Here is a 13,480-nt window from a genome sequence, read left to right on the forward strand (position 1 = left end):
TTGTTGCACAGGCTTGAATGATTTATCAATTCCAAGCTTGTGAGTGATAATATCTTTGGATATGCCTGTCATATCCTCATGCTTCCATGCAAACGTCGACATCCTGCATTTCAAAAAGTTAATTAATTGTTCTTCAATATCCTGAGGGATATTGATTCCCACGAGCATCGAAATATCAGGATTATCCTGGTCTAGGATAATTTTCTTCACATCTTGCTCCAGATCCTCCACGATATCCTGGGCCCGCGTCTTTAATTGCTATGCTGCACTAGGTTTGGTTGAGGATTTCATCGAGGATGAGTAGCATTCTTTCGCCTCCTGCTGATCACTATCAACTTTGACAACTCCCCAAGGGGTAGGTATCTTGATGCATTGGTGATATGTTGATGGCACGGCCTTCATATCGTGAATCCACGGTCTTCCCAGTATGATGTTATAGCAGGATAGAGAATCCATCACACAGAAACGTTGTATCGAGTTGACTCCTTCAACGTATACTGGCAACTTTATCTCTCCCACTGTGTTTCTAGCCTCTCCACTGAACCCAACAAGCACGGTAGACTTTGAAGTGATATCCATTGGAGATACATTCATTCTCTTCAGAGTTTCTAGTTGGATTATGTTGACGGAGCTGCCATTATCAATCAGTATCCTGCGTACAAAATGGTTAGCCACATATAACGTTATTACCAGAGCATCATGGTGAGGATCCTGGACAGTATCCCTGTCATCTGCATCAAAAGTGATCACTTTGTCAGTTGTGAGGGTAGTCATCCTGACTGGTTTGTCTCCCCTTTCACTCTTGGCTTCCTTTGCATGTCTCTTAGCCGCCGAATACGAAGTCCCACAAATGTCGGATCCTTCTGAAATAAAGTTAATTATCTTGGCATCTGCTGGGGGTGATGCTGCTCGTTCAGGATCCTTCTTGGGATCCTGCCCTTTATTTTTCTTTCTTCCCAGCAAGTCCTTCAGATATCCTTTGCTTAGTAGGTAGCTTATTTCTTTCCTCAGGGCAATGCAATCCTCAGTAACATGTCCGAAATCCTCATGGAAGGCACACCATTTGGATTTATCATTCCAATCAGCTTTTTGTTGATTCTTCCGAGGCCACCTGGCTTTATCTCCCAAACCCTGCATAGCATACATTAGTTCAGGTATATTAACAGAAAAACAATATTCAGATAATTCAGGATATTCTTCAGGATCCTCGTCTTCAACAGCATTCACTCTCTTGTTATCATTTCTGCCATATGGCTTGGAACGATATGGCTTATATGAGGATTCTGATTTCCTGTTGGTTGATTCGTAGGTTGAGGTAGAATTCATCCTCTCTTGCATCTTCGTGTCATCTTCCAAACGGATATATCTCAAAGCCCTGTTACGAGCTTCGTCGAGATTCCTGCAGGGATTCATTATAAGATCCTGATAAAAATGAGAATCCTTTTGTAACCCCATCTTAAAAGCTTGCACAGCTGTTGCAACATCAAGATGCGGGATATCCAAGGATTCTCGACTGAACTTGTTCACATAATCCCTCAAGGATTCCTGAGGTCCTTGAGTTATCCTGTAAAGGTCACTGGTTAATTTCTCAAAACTCCGGCTGCAAGAAAATTGACTATTAAATAAGTTAACCAAATGAGCAAAAGAAGTAATTGAGTGAGGAGGAACGTTTAACAGCCATTTTAAGGCTAATCCTGTCAAGGTAGAACCGAATCCCTTGCATAAGCATGCTTCCTTGAGATCTGGAGGGATAGGATTGATTTCCATCCGTTCCCTATACTGGGCAATATGCTCCCCAGGATCTGTGGTCCCATCATACGGCTTCACGTTGGGAGTCTGGAATCTCTTTGGGATTTCTGCATCACAAATGGGGTGAGCAAAGCGGGATATGTTGTGACTATCCCGGGATACTTCCGGTATAGGCTGCACTATCCCAGGCACACTTGATATCATATCCTTCAACTTTTGAAGCTCTCTGGTTATCGCTGATGTCACACCTGTATCCTGCAATGATCCATGATTATTAGTGTTAGGGCTGGATTTTTATAATACATGATCCTTACATGTGATCCTAACCAGTGATCCTTGTTTCTTTGGCAGATAGTGATCCTCAGCAGAGTTCCAGGATCAGGATCACGGACCATCATAGGATCCTCATGCTAACAGTTGCTTTCATTGAACTTAATGTCATTTTGCAGGAATGTCTAGCAGGATCCGCTCTTAGCATCACAATCAAGGGACGCGTCTTTACAACTTTGGCATATGCTTAATCAGAGATGAACGTTGTGAAGGATATGGAAACTTGGCATGATTTAAGGGCGATAATTTAGGCTAGATTTACTTTTATTTCTAAAGGGGTAATGAGCTGATTATTAGTTTGTTTACCTAAAATAGGCCACTCACACTTGTTTTTGTTATATTGAAGTTTGGTGATCGGTAGTTGCCATCACCCGAGGTTTCTTATGCCGGAGATCATACATTGATCAAGGGCTTTTTCCTCGTATAAATCCTTGTGTCACTTGCATATTTCTTACTAAAGTGATCCTTTACTTTTTCAACAAACCAAGCATCATTCCCCGTTTACTTAGAGTTTGGTTGCATTATCCTTGTGTGATTTTTGACCAAAACAGTTTGGCGCCCACCGTGGGGCAATTGGTGCTTCATTCATAAGAAAACTTTCTGTTCGAAATCATTTCAAAGAGTTACATGGCTTCATCATTGAAGAATACATCCACAGCGATGTCGGCAGTCAATTCATCTACTGGCATTCCACCTTTGCCTCCACCACCAGCTGGATCTCAGAAAAATGCTGAGAAGAGACCAACTTCTATCTCCTCTAAACCATCATCTTCTGCTCTAACTTCTTCTGTTCCCAGTACTAGTGATATATTTACTTTGATTTTGCAGGTGAGGGATCGTATGCAGCAGCAGGATGAAACTAATGACAGGATCCTCAGAGAAATCGGAGATCTCAAAAGGCAAAAGAAAACGGCAGAGGATCATTCCCCACTAATGCCCAAATCTTTGAATTTTGATACTCCAATGATTACTTCTCAGCCATCAAAGGTCCCAGACATTCAATATATGGGTGGATCAAGAGGAGTGCATTTCAGCCCAGCAACAATGACTCAGGCATCAGGATCATATTTCCAACCGGCGGGATCCTACGCCCAGCATTTGGGATCCTTCATGAGCTTAGGATCCTCCTTTGTCCCAGGATCATCCCAGGTTCAAGGATCCTCCTTCGTTCCGGGATCATCCCAGGTTCAAGGATCCTCCTTTTTTCCAGGATCATCCGAGGTTCAAGGATCCTCCTTCGTCCCAGGATCATCCCAGATTCAAGAATCCCTACAGATACCAGGATCCTTGAAGAATTTGCAAACAGGAAGCCTAGATGTCCATCAAGGAGATTTTATTCCAATGCAGACCATTGCTTCCACTGGTCCATCCATTATCCCAGAATCCCAGCAATATGGATTCACACCCAATGTTCCTAACTTGAACCCGATGGGAGGTAACACCTTAAATAATTATCTTACCACTAACCATGGATTCGTGCAGGATACAGGTATCAATCATGCTATGGCCAGGGAGTTACAGAAGCTGAAGGATATGATCTCAAGTGTTCCAGGGGTAGTCAAGCCTATCCCGGAGATTGCAGATGGAAGCCATAAGGTATCTCGTTTTGCACCACCAATTTGTGATGCAGAGGTACCCAAAAGGTTCCATATCCCTACTATGAAGCTGTATGATGGTACAACGGATCCTGAGGAGCACATAGCACAATACAGGGAGAGGATGGAGATCAATCCAATCCCAGAAAAGTTAAAGGAAGCATGCCTATGTAAAGGATTTGGATCCACCCTTACTGGATCAGCTCTTAAATGGCTGCTAAGTCTTCCCCCTTACTCCATCACTTCATTTGCTAATTTAGTTAATTTGTTCAATAATCAATTCTCTTGTAGTAGAAAATTTGAAAGATTAACTAGTGATTTATATAGGGTAACTCAAAGTCATAATGAATCATTAAGGGATTATATAACTAAATTCAGTAAAGAATCCTTGGACATTCCCAACTTGGATATGGCCACGGCTGTTGAGGCCTTCAAAATGGGACTGCTTAAGGATTCATTGTTCTATGATGATCTTGTTATGACACCGTGCAGGAACCTAGATGAAGTAAGAACTCGGGCACTCAGGTTCATCCGGCTAGAGGATGACAAGAGGATCCAGGAGAGGCAAGTAGGATCCTCAAAACAGGAAAAACAAGGATCCTCTTTCAAGAACAATAAGTTCAAATCCTACCATAGAAATGACAACCAGAACGTGCATGCTGTTGACCAGGAAGAGGATGATGAGGATTATCCTCCGATTTCTGAATATTGTTTTTCTGTTGACAATCATGAACTAATCCTTGCAATGCAGAATCTAGGAGAAAAAGCCAGATGGCCCAGAAAGAATGACAAACCATCCGGGACTAAAGACAAGTCAAAGTGGTGTGCATACCACGAGGATTTCGGGCATCTAACTGAAGAATGCATAGCATTAAGAAAAGAAATTGGATATCTGTTAAGCAAGGGGCATCTAAAAGAATTGTTGGGAAGAAAAAAGCAAAGGACTCAGGATCCTGAAAGGATCCCTGAAAAGGCTCCAGCCCCTCCGGCGAATGCACAAGTGATCAACTTTATTTCCGGAGGATCAGATATTTGTGGTACATCCTTCTCGGCAGCCAAAAGGCATGCAAAGTGTTAGGGCTGGATTTTTATTATACGTGATCCTTATAAGTGATCCTAACCAGTGATCCTTGTTCCTTTGGCAGACAGTGATCCTCAGGAGGACTTCAGGATCAGGATCAAGGGACATTATAGTGATCCTTATACTAACGGCTACGTCCGCTCAATACAATATTGTTTTGCAGGAACATCTAGCAGGATATGCTCTAGACATCATGATCCGGGGACGCGTCTTCACAAATATGGCAAGAGCTTAATCGAAGAAAGACGTTGCACAGGATATGGAAACTAGGCTTGATTTATGGGCGGCTATTTAGGCTAGATTGTATCTCATTTCTAAAGGGGTAATGAGCTGAATAATAGTTTAGCTACCTAAAATAGGTCACCTACACATGTATAAATACCACTCTTCTTCATTCGGAAGAACACACGACATACAACGCAACTCTCACACACTTAGACACCAAAAGCAATAGTGATCCTTGTACTCAGCTCATTATCATCCAAAGTTGTAATCATTTTTTGTTATATTGAAGTTGGTGATCGGTAGTTGCCATCACCCGAGGTTTTTTATGCCGGAGATCATTCATTGATCAAGGGCTTTTTCCTCGTATAAATCATTGTGTCTTTGCATCTAAATCACAGAAGTGATCCTTTACTTTCATAATTAACCAAGCATCATACCCCGTTTTCATAAAGTTTGGTTACATTATCCTTGTGTGATTTTTGACCAAAACAGTTTGGCGCCCACCGTGGGGCAATTGGTGCTTCATTCATAAGAAAATCTTTTTGTTCGAAATCATTTCAAAGAGTTACATGGCTTCATCATTGAAGAACACGTCCACGGCGATGTCTGCAGTCACCTCATCACAGACCACTTTGCCTCCTCCACCGGCAGGATCTCAGAAAAATACTGAGAAGAGATCAACTCCCACTTTCTCTAAACCTCTATCTTCTTCTGCTATAAATTCTTCTATTCCCAGTACTAGTGATGTATTTGGTTTAATTTTGCAGATGAAGGATCGTATGCAGCGGCAGGATGAGACTAATGACAGGATCCTCAGGGAAATTGGAGACCTCAAAAGACAAAAGAAAGCGGCAGAGGATCATTCCCCACTGATGCCCAAATCCTTGAGCTTCGATACTCCAATGATCACTTCCCAGCCATCAGGGATCCCCGACGTGCAAATCATAGGGGAGTCAAGAGGATCACGTCTCAACTCGGCAGCAATGACTCAGACATCAGATTCACATTTTCAGCCAATAGGATCCTATCCTCAATACATGGGATCCTTCATGAATCCGGGAACCTATCCGGGGGCACAGCAGCTTCAAGGATCCTACTTTGTTCCAGGATTATTTCAGGGCCAAGGATCCTCCTTTGTTCCAGGATCATCCCAGGTTCAAGGACCCTCCTTTGTTCCAGGATCATCCCAGGTTCAAGGACCCTCCTTTGTTCCAGGATCATCCCAGGTTCAAGGATCTTCCTTCGTTCCAGGATCATCCCAGATACCAGGATCCTTACAGATGCCAGGATCCCTAAAAAGTTTGCAAACAGGAAGTCTAGATGTCCATCAAGGGGACTTCATTCCAATGCAGACCATTGCTTCCACTGGTCCCTCCGTTGTTCCGGAATCCCAGCAACATGGATTCCCTAACTTGAACCCAATGGGAGGTAACACTTTAAATAATTATCCTACCACTAACCATGGATTCATGCAGGATACAGGTACCAATCATGCTATGACCAGGGAATTACAGAAACTAAAGGACATGATCTCAAGCGTTCCAGGGGTAGTCAAGCCTATCCCAGAGATTGCAGATGGAAGCCACAAGGTATCTCGCTTTGCACCACCAATTTGTGATGCAGAGGTACCCAAAAGGTTCCATATCCCTACCATGAAGCTGTATGATGGTACAACGGATCCAGAGGAGCATATAGCACAATACAGGGAGAGGATGGAGATCAATCCTATCCCAGAAAAATTGAAGGAAGCATGCCTATGTAAAGGATTTGGATCCACTCTTACAGGATCAGCTCTTAAATGGCTGCTAAGTCTTCCCCCCTACTCTATTACTTCATTTGCTAATTTAGTTAATTTATTCAATAACCAATTCTCTTGTAGCAGAAAATTTGAAAAATTAACTAGTGATTTGTACAGGATAACTCAAAATCATAATGAATCATTAAGGGATTATATAACTAAATTTAGTAAAGAATCCTTGGACATTCCCAACTTGGATATGGCTACGGCTGTTGAAGCCTTCAAAATGGGACTGCTTAAGGATTCATTATTCTATGATGATCTTGTTATGACACCGTGCAGGAATCTAGATGAAGTAAGAACTCGAGCACTTAGGTTCATCCGGCTAGAGGATGACAAGAGGATCCAGGAGAGACAAGTAGGATCCTCAAAACAAGATAAGCAAGGATCCTCCTTCAAGAGCAACAAGTTCAAATCCTACCATAGAAATGAGAACAAGAATGTGCATGCTGTTGACCAAGAAGAGGATGATGAAGAATATCCTCCAATCTCAGAATATTGTTTTTCCGTTGATAATCATGAACTAATCCTTGCAATGCAGAATCTAGGTGAAAAAGCTAGGTGGCCCAGGAAGAATGATAAACCATCCGGGACTAAAGACAAGTCCAAATGGTGTGCATACCATGAGGATTTCGGGCATCTAACTGAAGATTGCATAGCCTTAAGAAGAGAAATTGGATACCTGCTAAGCAAGGGGCATCTAAAAGAATTGTTAGGGAGAAAAAAGCAAAGAACCCAGGATCCTGAAAGGATCCCTGAAAAGGCTCCAGCACCTCCGGCAAACGCACAAGTGATCAACTTTATATCCGGAGGATCAGACATCTGTGGTACATCCTTTTCAGCGGCCAAAAGACATGCAAAAGAATCAAAAATGGATAATGGAGAAAGGCCTATTAGAACCTCAAGTGTCTCAGAAGGGAAGATGATAACATTTGATGAGGATGATCGCATTAACATTCAGGATCCTCACCATGATAGTTTAGTTATCACTCTCTTTATCTCTAACCATTTTGTCCGCAGGATCCTTATTGATGGAGGGAGCTCAGTAAACATTATCCAGCTTGATGTCCTGAAGAAGATGGGAATCCCAGAATCAGACATCACACCGAGATCCTCCGTGCTTGTAGGATTCAGTGGGGAAACGAAGAAAACTCTGGGGGACATCAAACTCCCAATCTACGTGGAAGGATTACATAATTACCAAAAATTTTGTGTTATTGACTGTTTGTCTTGTTGCAACGTTATCCTTGGCAGGCCTTGGATACATGACATGAAAGCAGTTCCATCTACCTACCATCAATGTGTGAAGCTCCCTAGCCCATGGGGGATAATCAAGATCGACAGTGATCAGCAGGAGGCTAAGGATTGTTATACCTAATCAATGAAGCCAACCTCGAAGCCAAGGGAGCAATAGCAATTACAGTATCCTCCGAGGAATGTCTTGGAGGCAAGGGAACAAGATGTGGACGAAATCCTCTTGGATCCTAGTGATCCTGAATCAAAAATCTATATTGGATCAGGGATCCTTGGCAAGATGAAAGAAGACATGATATCCTTCCTCAAAAAAAGAAAATCTACCTTTGCTTGGAAACATGAAGATATGACAGGTATATCTAAGGATATTATTACTCACAAACTTGGCATTGACAGGTCTATCAAACCAATCCATCAAAAAAGGAGGAAGTTTGCACCAGAAAGGAATGCCATTATCCAAGAAGAAGTAGAGAGACTACTTCGAGCAGGTATGATCAGAGAGGTAAAGTATCCAAAATGGTTAGCCAATGTGGTTGTTGTCCAAAAGAAAAACGGAAAGTGGAGGGTATGTGTCGATTTCACTGATTTGAATAAGGCATGTCCCAAGGATCCTTTCCCATTACCCCACATTGACTCCATGGTGGATGCAACAGCGGGGCATGAACTGTTAACCTTTATGGATGCATCATCTGGATTCCAACAAATTCAGATGGAACCATCTGACCAAGAGGATACAGCCTTTATGACCCCAACCGGTTTATATTGTTATATTGCCATGCCTTTTGGACTAAGAAATGCAGGTGCAACATATCAAAGGCTGGTAAATATGATGTTCAAAGATCAAATCGGAAAAACTATGGAGGTGTACATAGATGATATGGTGGTCAAGTCAAAGAAATCTGAGGATCACCTAAGGGATTTGGAAGAAGCATTTGATATCCTTGATAAATATAACATGAAGCTTAATCCTTCAAAATGCCACTTTGGTGTTAAGGCAGGTAAATTCCTAGGATATATGGTAACTCAGAGAGGCATTGAAGCTAGTCCGGAGCAAATTAAAGCACTAGTAAACATCAAGTCCCCTGCCAATGCTAAGGATGTGCAAAGGCTGACAGGCAGGATAGCAGCTTTGAACAGGTTCATATCGAAATCCTCAGAAAAATGCAAAGAATTCTACGATATCCTAAGGAAGAATAAGAAGTTTGAATGGACTGAGAAGCATGAGAACGCTTTACAAGCCCTTAAAGAATATATGTCCTCAGCACCAGCATTAGCAAAACCGGAAAAAGGAGATGTGTTATCCTTATACCTGGCGGTATCCTCAACCGCTGTAAGTGCTGTCCTTGTCAAGGATCACGAAGGTACACAATATCCTATCTACTATGTAAGTAAAAGTTTACTTGATGCCGAATCCAGGTACTCACACCTCGAAAAACTTATTCTTGCATTAATCATGGCATCCACTAAGTTAAGACATTATTTTGAAACCCATACTATTATTGTTAGAACTAATTTTCCAATCAAGAATGTCCTCAGGAAACCAGAGATGTCAGGAAGAATGGCTAAGTGGGCAGTAAAGCTTAGTGCCCATGATATAAGATATGAACCAAGAACAGCCATTAAATCACAAGCCTTAGCCGACTTTGTGGCTGATTTCAGTAGTGATCTGCAAAAAGAAGCGGAATTGGAGGTCCAGCAGCTGGATGAGACCAAGGATCCTTGGATACTACACACTGACGGATCCTCAAACGTCAAAGGCACAGGGCTAGGGATCCTACTAAAATCGCCACAGGGGGACATAATACCCCACTCCATAGCCTGTGAGTTCCAAGCAACTAACAATGAGGCTGAATATGAAGCCTTAATTGCTGGCTTACAAATTGCTAAGGATATGGGGGTAAAGTATCTTGAAGTATATGTAGACTCATTATTGATCACCAATCACTTTAATGGATCCTATGCTGTTAAAGGTGAAAAACTAACCAAATATTTAGAGATAGTCAAAGAATTGGCACTCTCTTTTGTTTCTTTTAGCTTAACACAGGTACCAAGGGAGGATAACACGGAAGCTGATGCATTGGCCAACCTAGGATCATCCTTAAAAATTCCAGAAGACATAAGTATCCCTATCATCCATATCCTGGCTCCTGCTATTGAAAATCAAGTGGCCATGGAAATAGAAGAGGATACTGCAGTAATCCCTAGTGAAGAAGCTCAATCTTATTCAGGATCATGGATCCCACCAATCATGAAATACTTGCAAAACGGAGAGATTCCAATGGGAGAAAATCCTAGAGCTTTCAGGATCAAGGTATCTCAATTTACAATCTTGAATAATGTGCTATATAAACGATCCCTTGCAGGACCATATTTAAGATGTATTGAGGATCCTGAAATTGAAGAAGTGTTGAGGGACTTCCATGAAGGAGATTGTGGAAACCACACTGGGGGCAGGGCATTATTCTCAAGGATCCTTAGAACAGGATACTACTGGCCAACCATGAAAAGGGATGCTGTAGAGTATGCTAAGAAATGTGATCCTTGCCAAAGGCATAGCAATATCCTCCATCAGCCAGCTGAATTTTTACACCCAATACCATCCTCTTGGCCATTCATGAGATGGGGAATGGATATAGTTGGCAAGCTCCCTAAAGCACCTGGTGGAAAAGTATTTATGCTTGCCATGACTGACTATTTTTCCAAGTGGATAGAAGCTGAAGCCTTCGCTCAAGTCAGAGAAAAGGAAGTCATATCCTTCATTAAAAGAAACATTATAACTAGATTTGGCATTCCCTCTGAAATTGTATGTGATAATGGCTCCCAATTCATTGGAAGCAGAACCACTAACTTTTGTGACAGTTGGGGAATCAAGATGATAACATCAACACCAGTTCATCGACAAGCCAATGGTCAAGCAGAATCATCCAACAAGATCATCATCAACAATCTGAAGAAGAAGCTAGGATCCAAGAAAGGAAAATGGGCAGAGGAGTTACCTTATGTGCTATGGGCTGATAGGACAACTCCCAAGAATGCCACTGGTCAAACACCTTTCTCTTTAGTATTTGGGGCAGAAGCAGTGATCCCAACAGAGATGGTGATCCCAACTGCTAGAACAATTGCTCGTGATCCTGAAGAAAATGCTGCAATCCTAGCTCAGGATTTGGATACTATTGAGGAAATCAGGGATCTAGCTAGAATAAGGATGGCAAGCTACCAACAAAGAATGGCTGGTACCTACAACAAAAATGTCAGGATAAGGAAGTTCCAAGTCGGAGATATGGTGTTGAGAAAAGCATTTCAAAATACTATCAATCCTGCTGACGGGAAGCTAGCACCAAAATGGGAAGGTCCCTACTTGATTGAAGCTGAAGCAGGAAAGGGGGCATACAGGTTGCTAACCATGGAAGGAAACTTGTTACCAAGAGCCTGGAATGCTGTTCACTTAAAGAAATATTTCATGTGAACATGATCCTTCATGCTTGTGATCCTTACATTGAAGTATCCTTGAAGGATCCCGGAGATATCAGTGATCCTTACTCTGGTAATACGCTGATCCTAAAACTATTGCATTTTCTTACTTTTTGCCTAAGGATAAGGATCATGTATCCTTCATCCTCTACTCTCAAACCATTTGAGTTATGATAGTTCAGGTATCTTCAGCAAATCGTCAAAGATCTCCAAAAGCACCACAGATCCTTGGGTCCAACCCCAGTTATCCTTGGGATTATCCCCAGTTTCCGCCAGCAGCGCACGATGATCCTGGTATAGTTCACGTCTTTGGGACCAGTACCCACTTTCGGGGCTGACAACCTCATCGTACTGGCTATATTTAGGATCCTACGTATAATGGTAGACGTACCATACATCCGTTCCTAAGGTTTCTAACGTTTTCACGTTAGCTAAGGTTTTGACATTTTCATGTCACTAAGTTTGGATAGTCGCCAGAAAAGGGCCATACTCCAGTTTACATACGATTCTTTGGGCTTGTCCCCAGTTATCCTTTGGGTTTTGTCCCCAGTGATCCCCCGAGATCATCCCCAGTTATCCTTTGGGCATGTCCCCAGTTACTAATTTATCTTTTACATTGGCTTATTCCCAAGTTATATCTCACTTTTCAGGTTTTGGATGTCTAAACATATAAGGATCCTTAATCCTTATTAACTATCAAAGTCTTATCTACGATTGTCTTGATTGAAGGTAAGGATCCTAACTTGGGTCCTCAGGTATGATCCTTGACTATTTTGATTATATTCATTATCCTAACCGACCCTTATACTTTGACAACCAAACCTATGATCCTTGAACTAAAGTAGTTTGAAAACTTTCAATATCAGGATATTTGATCTAGGATCATATCCTAAGTTTGGATAACATATTTTCAACTCTTGCTACTTTAAAATATACTACAAAAACAACTGAGAAACAAGAAGATAAGGATAACAACACGAGATAAGCCAGAAAAGTTAGAGTTATATTATTAAACAAAAGGATCATTAACCCTTTCAAGAAAGTTGTCAAAATTGCCAACCCACATTTCTACCAGCAAAACGTGGCCCGTCCACATGGGTTGGCAAAGGGTGTCCATTGTCTATGCGGTCTTAACATTTTGCAGGAAATTAAAAGCAGCAGGATCGCAAAGGCTTCATCCCCCAAACAGAGGATCCCTCCACCTTTTGTAATCCTACCTATTTGTTTTGGTCAAAAATCACACAAGGATAATGTAACCAAACTTTATGAAAACGGGGTATGATGCTTGGTTAATTATGAAAGTAAAGGATCACTTCTGTGATAAAGATGCAAAGACACAATGATTTATACGAGGAAAAAGCCCTTGATCAATGAATGATCTCCGGCATAAAAAACCTCGGGTGATGGCAACTACCGATCACCAACTTCAATATAACAAAAATATGATTACAACTTTGGATGATAATGAGCTGAGTACAAGGATCACTGAGTGTCTAAGTGTTTGAGAGTTGTGTCGTATGTCGTGTGTCGTGTGTGTTCTTCCGAATGGAGAAGAGTGGTATTTATACATGTGTAGGTGACCTATTTTAGGTAAAATGACTAATTATCAGCTCATTACCCCTTTAGAAATAAAGACAATCTAGCCTAAATTGCTGCCCATGAATCAAGCCATGTTTCCATATCCTGTGCAACGTCTATCTTTGATTTAGCTCTTGCCATAATTGTGAAGACGCGTCCCTGGGTCATGATGTCTAGAGCATATCCTGCTAGATGTTCCTGCAAAATAACGTTATATTACACGAAGGTAACTATTAGCATGAGGATCCTTCCAATGGTCTATGATCCTGATCCTGAAGTCCTGCTGAGGATCACTGTCTGTCAAAGAAACAAGGATCACTGGTTAGGATCACGTGTAAGGATCACATATGATAAAAATCCAGCCCTAACAATTGCCCCCAAAATATAAGGAGTTAATTG

Source organism: Helianthus annuus, chromosome 11, assembly GCF_002127325.2.
Source record: "Helianthus annuus cultivar XRQ/B chromosome 11, HanXRQr2.0-SUNRISE, whole genome shotgun sequence".
Classification (NCBI taxonomy): domain Eukaryota; kingdom Viridiplantae; phylum Streptophyta; class Magnoliopsida; order Asterales; family Asteraceae; genus Helianthus; species Helianthus annuus.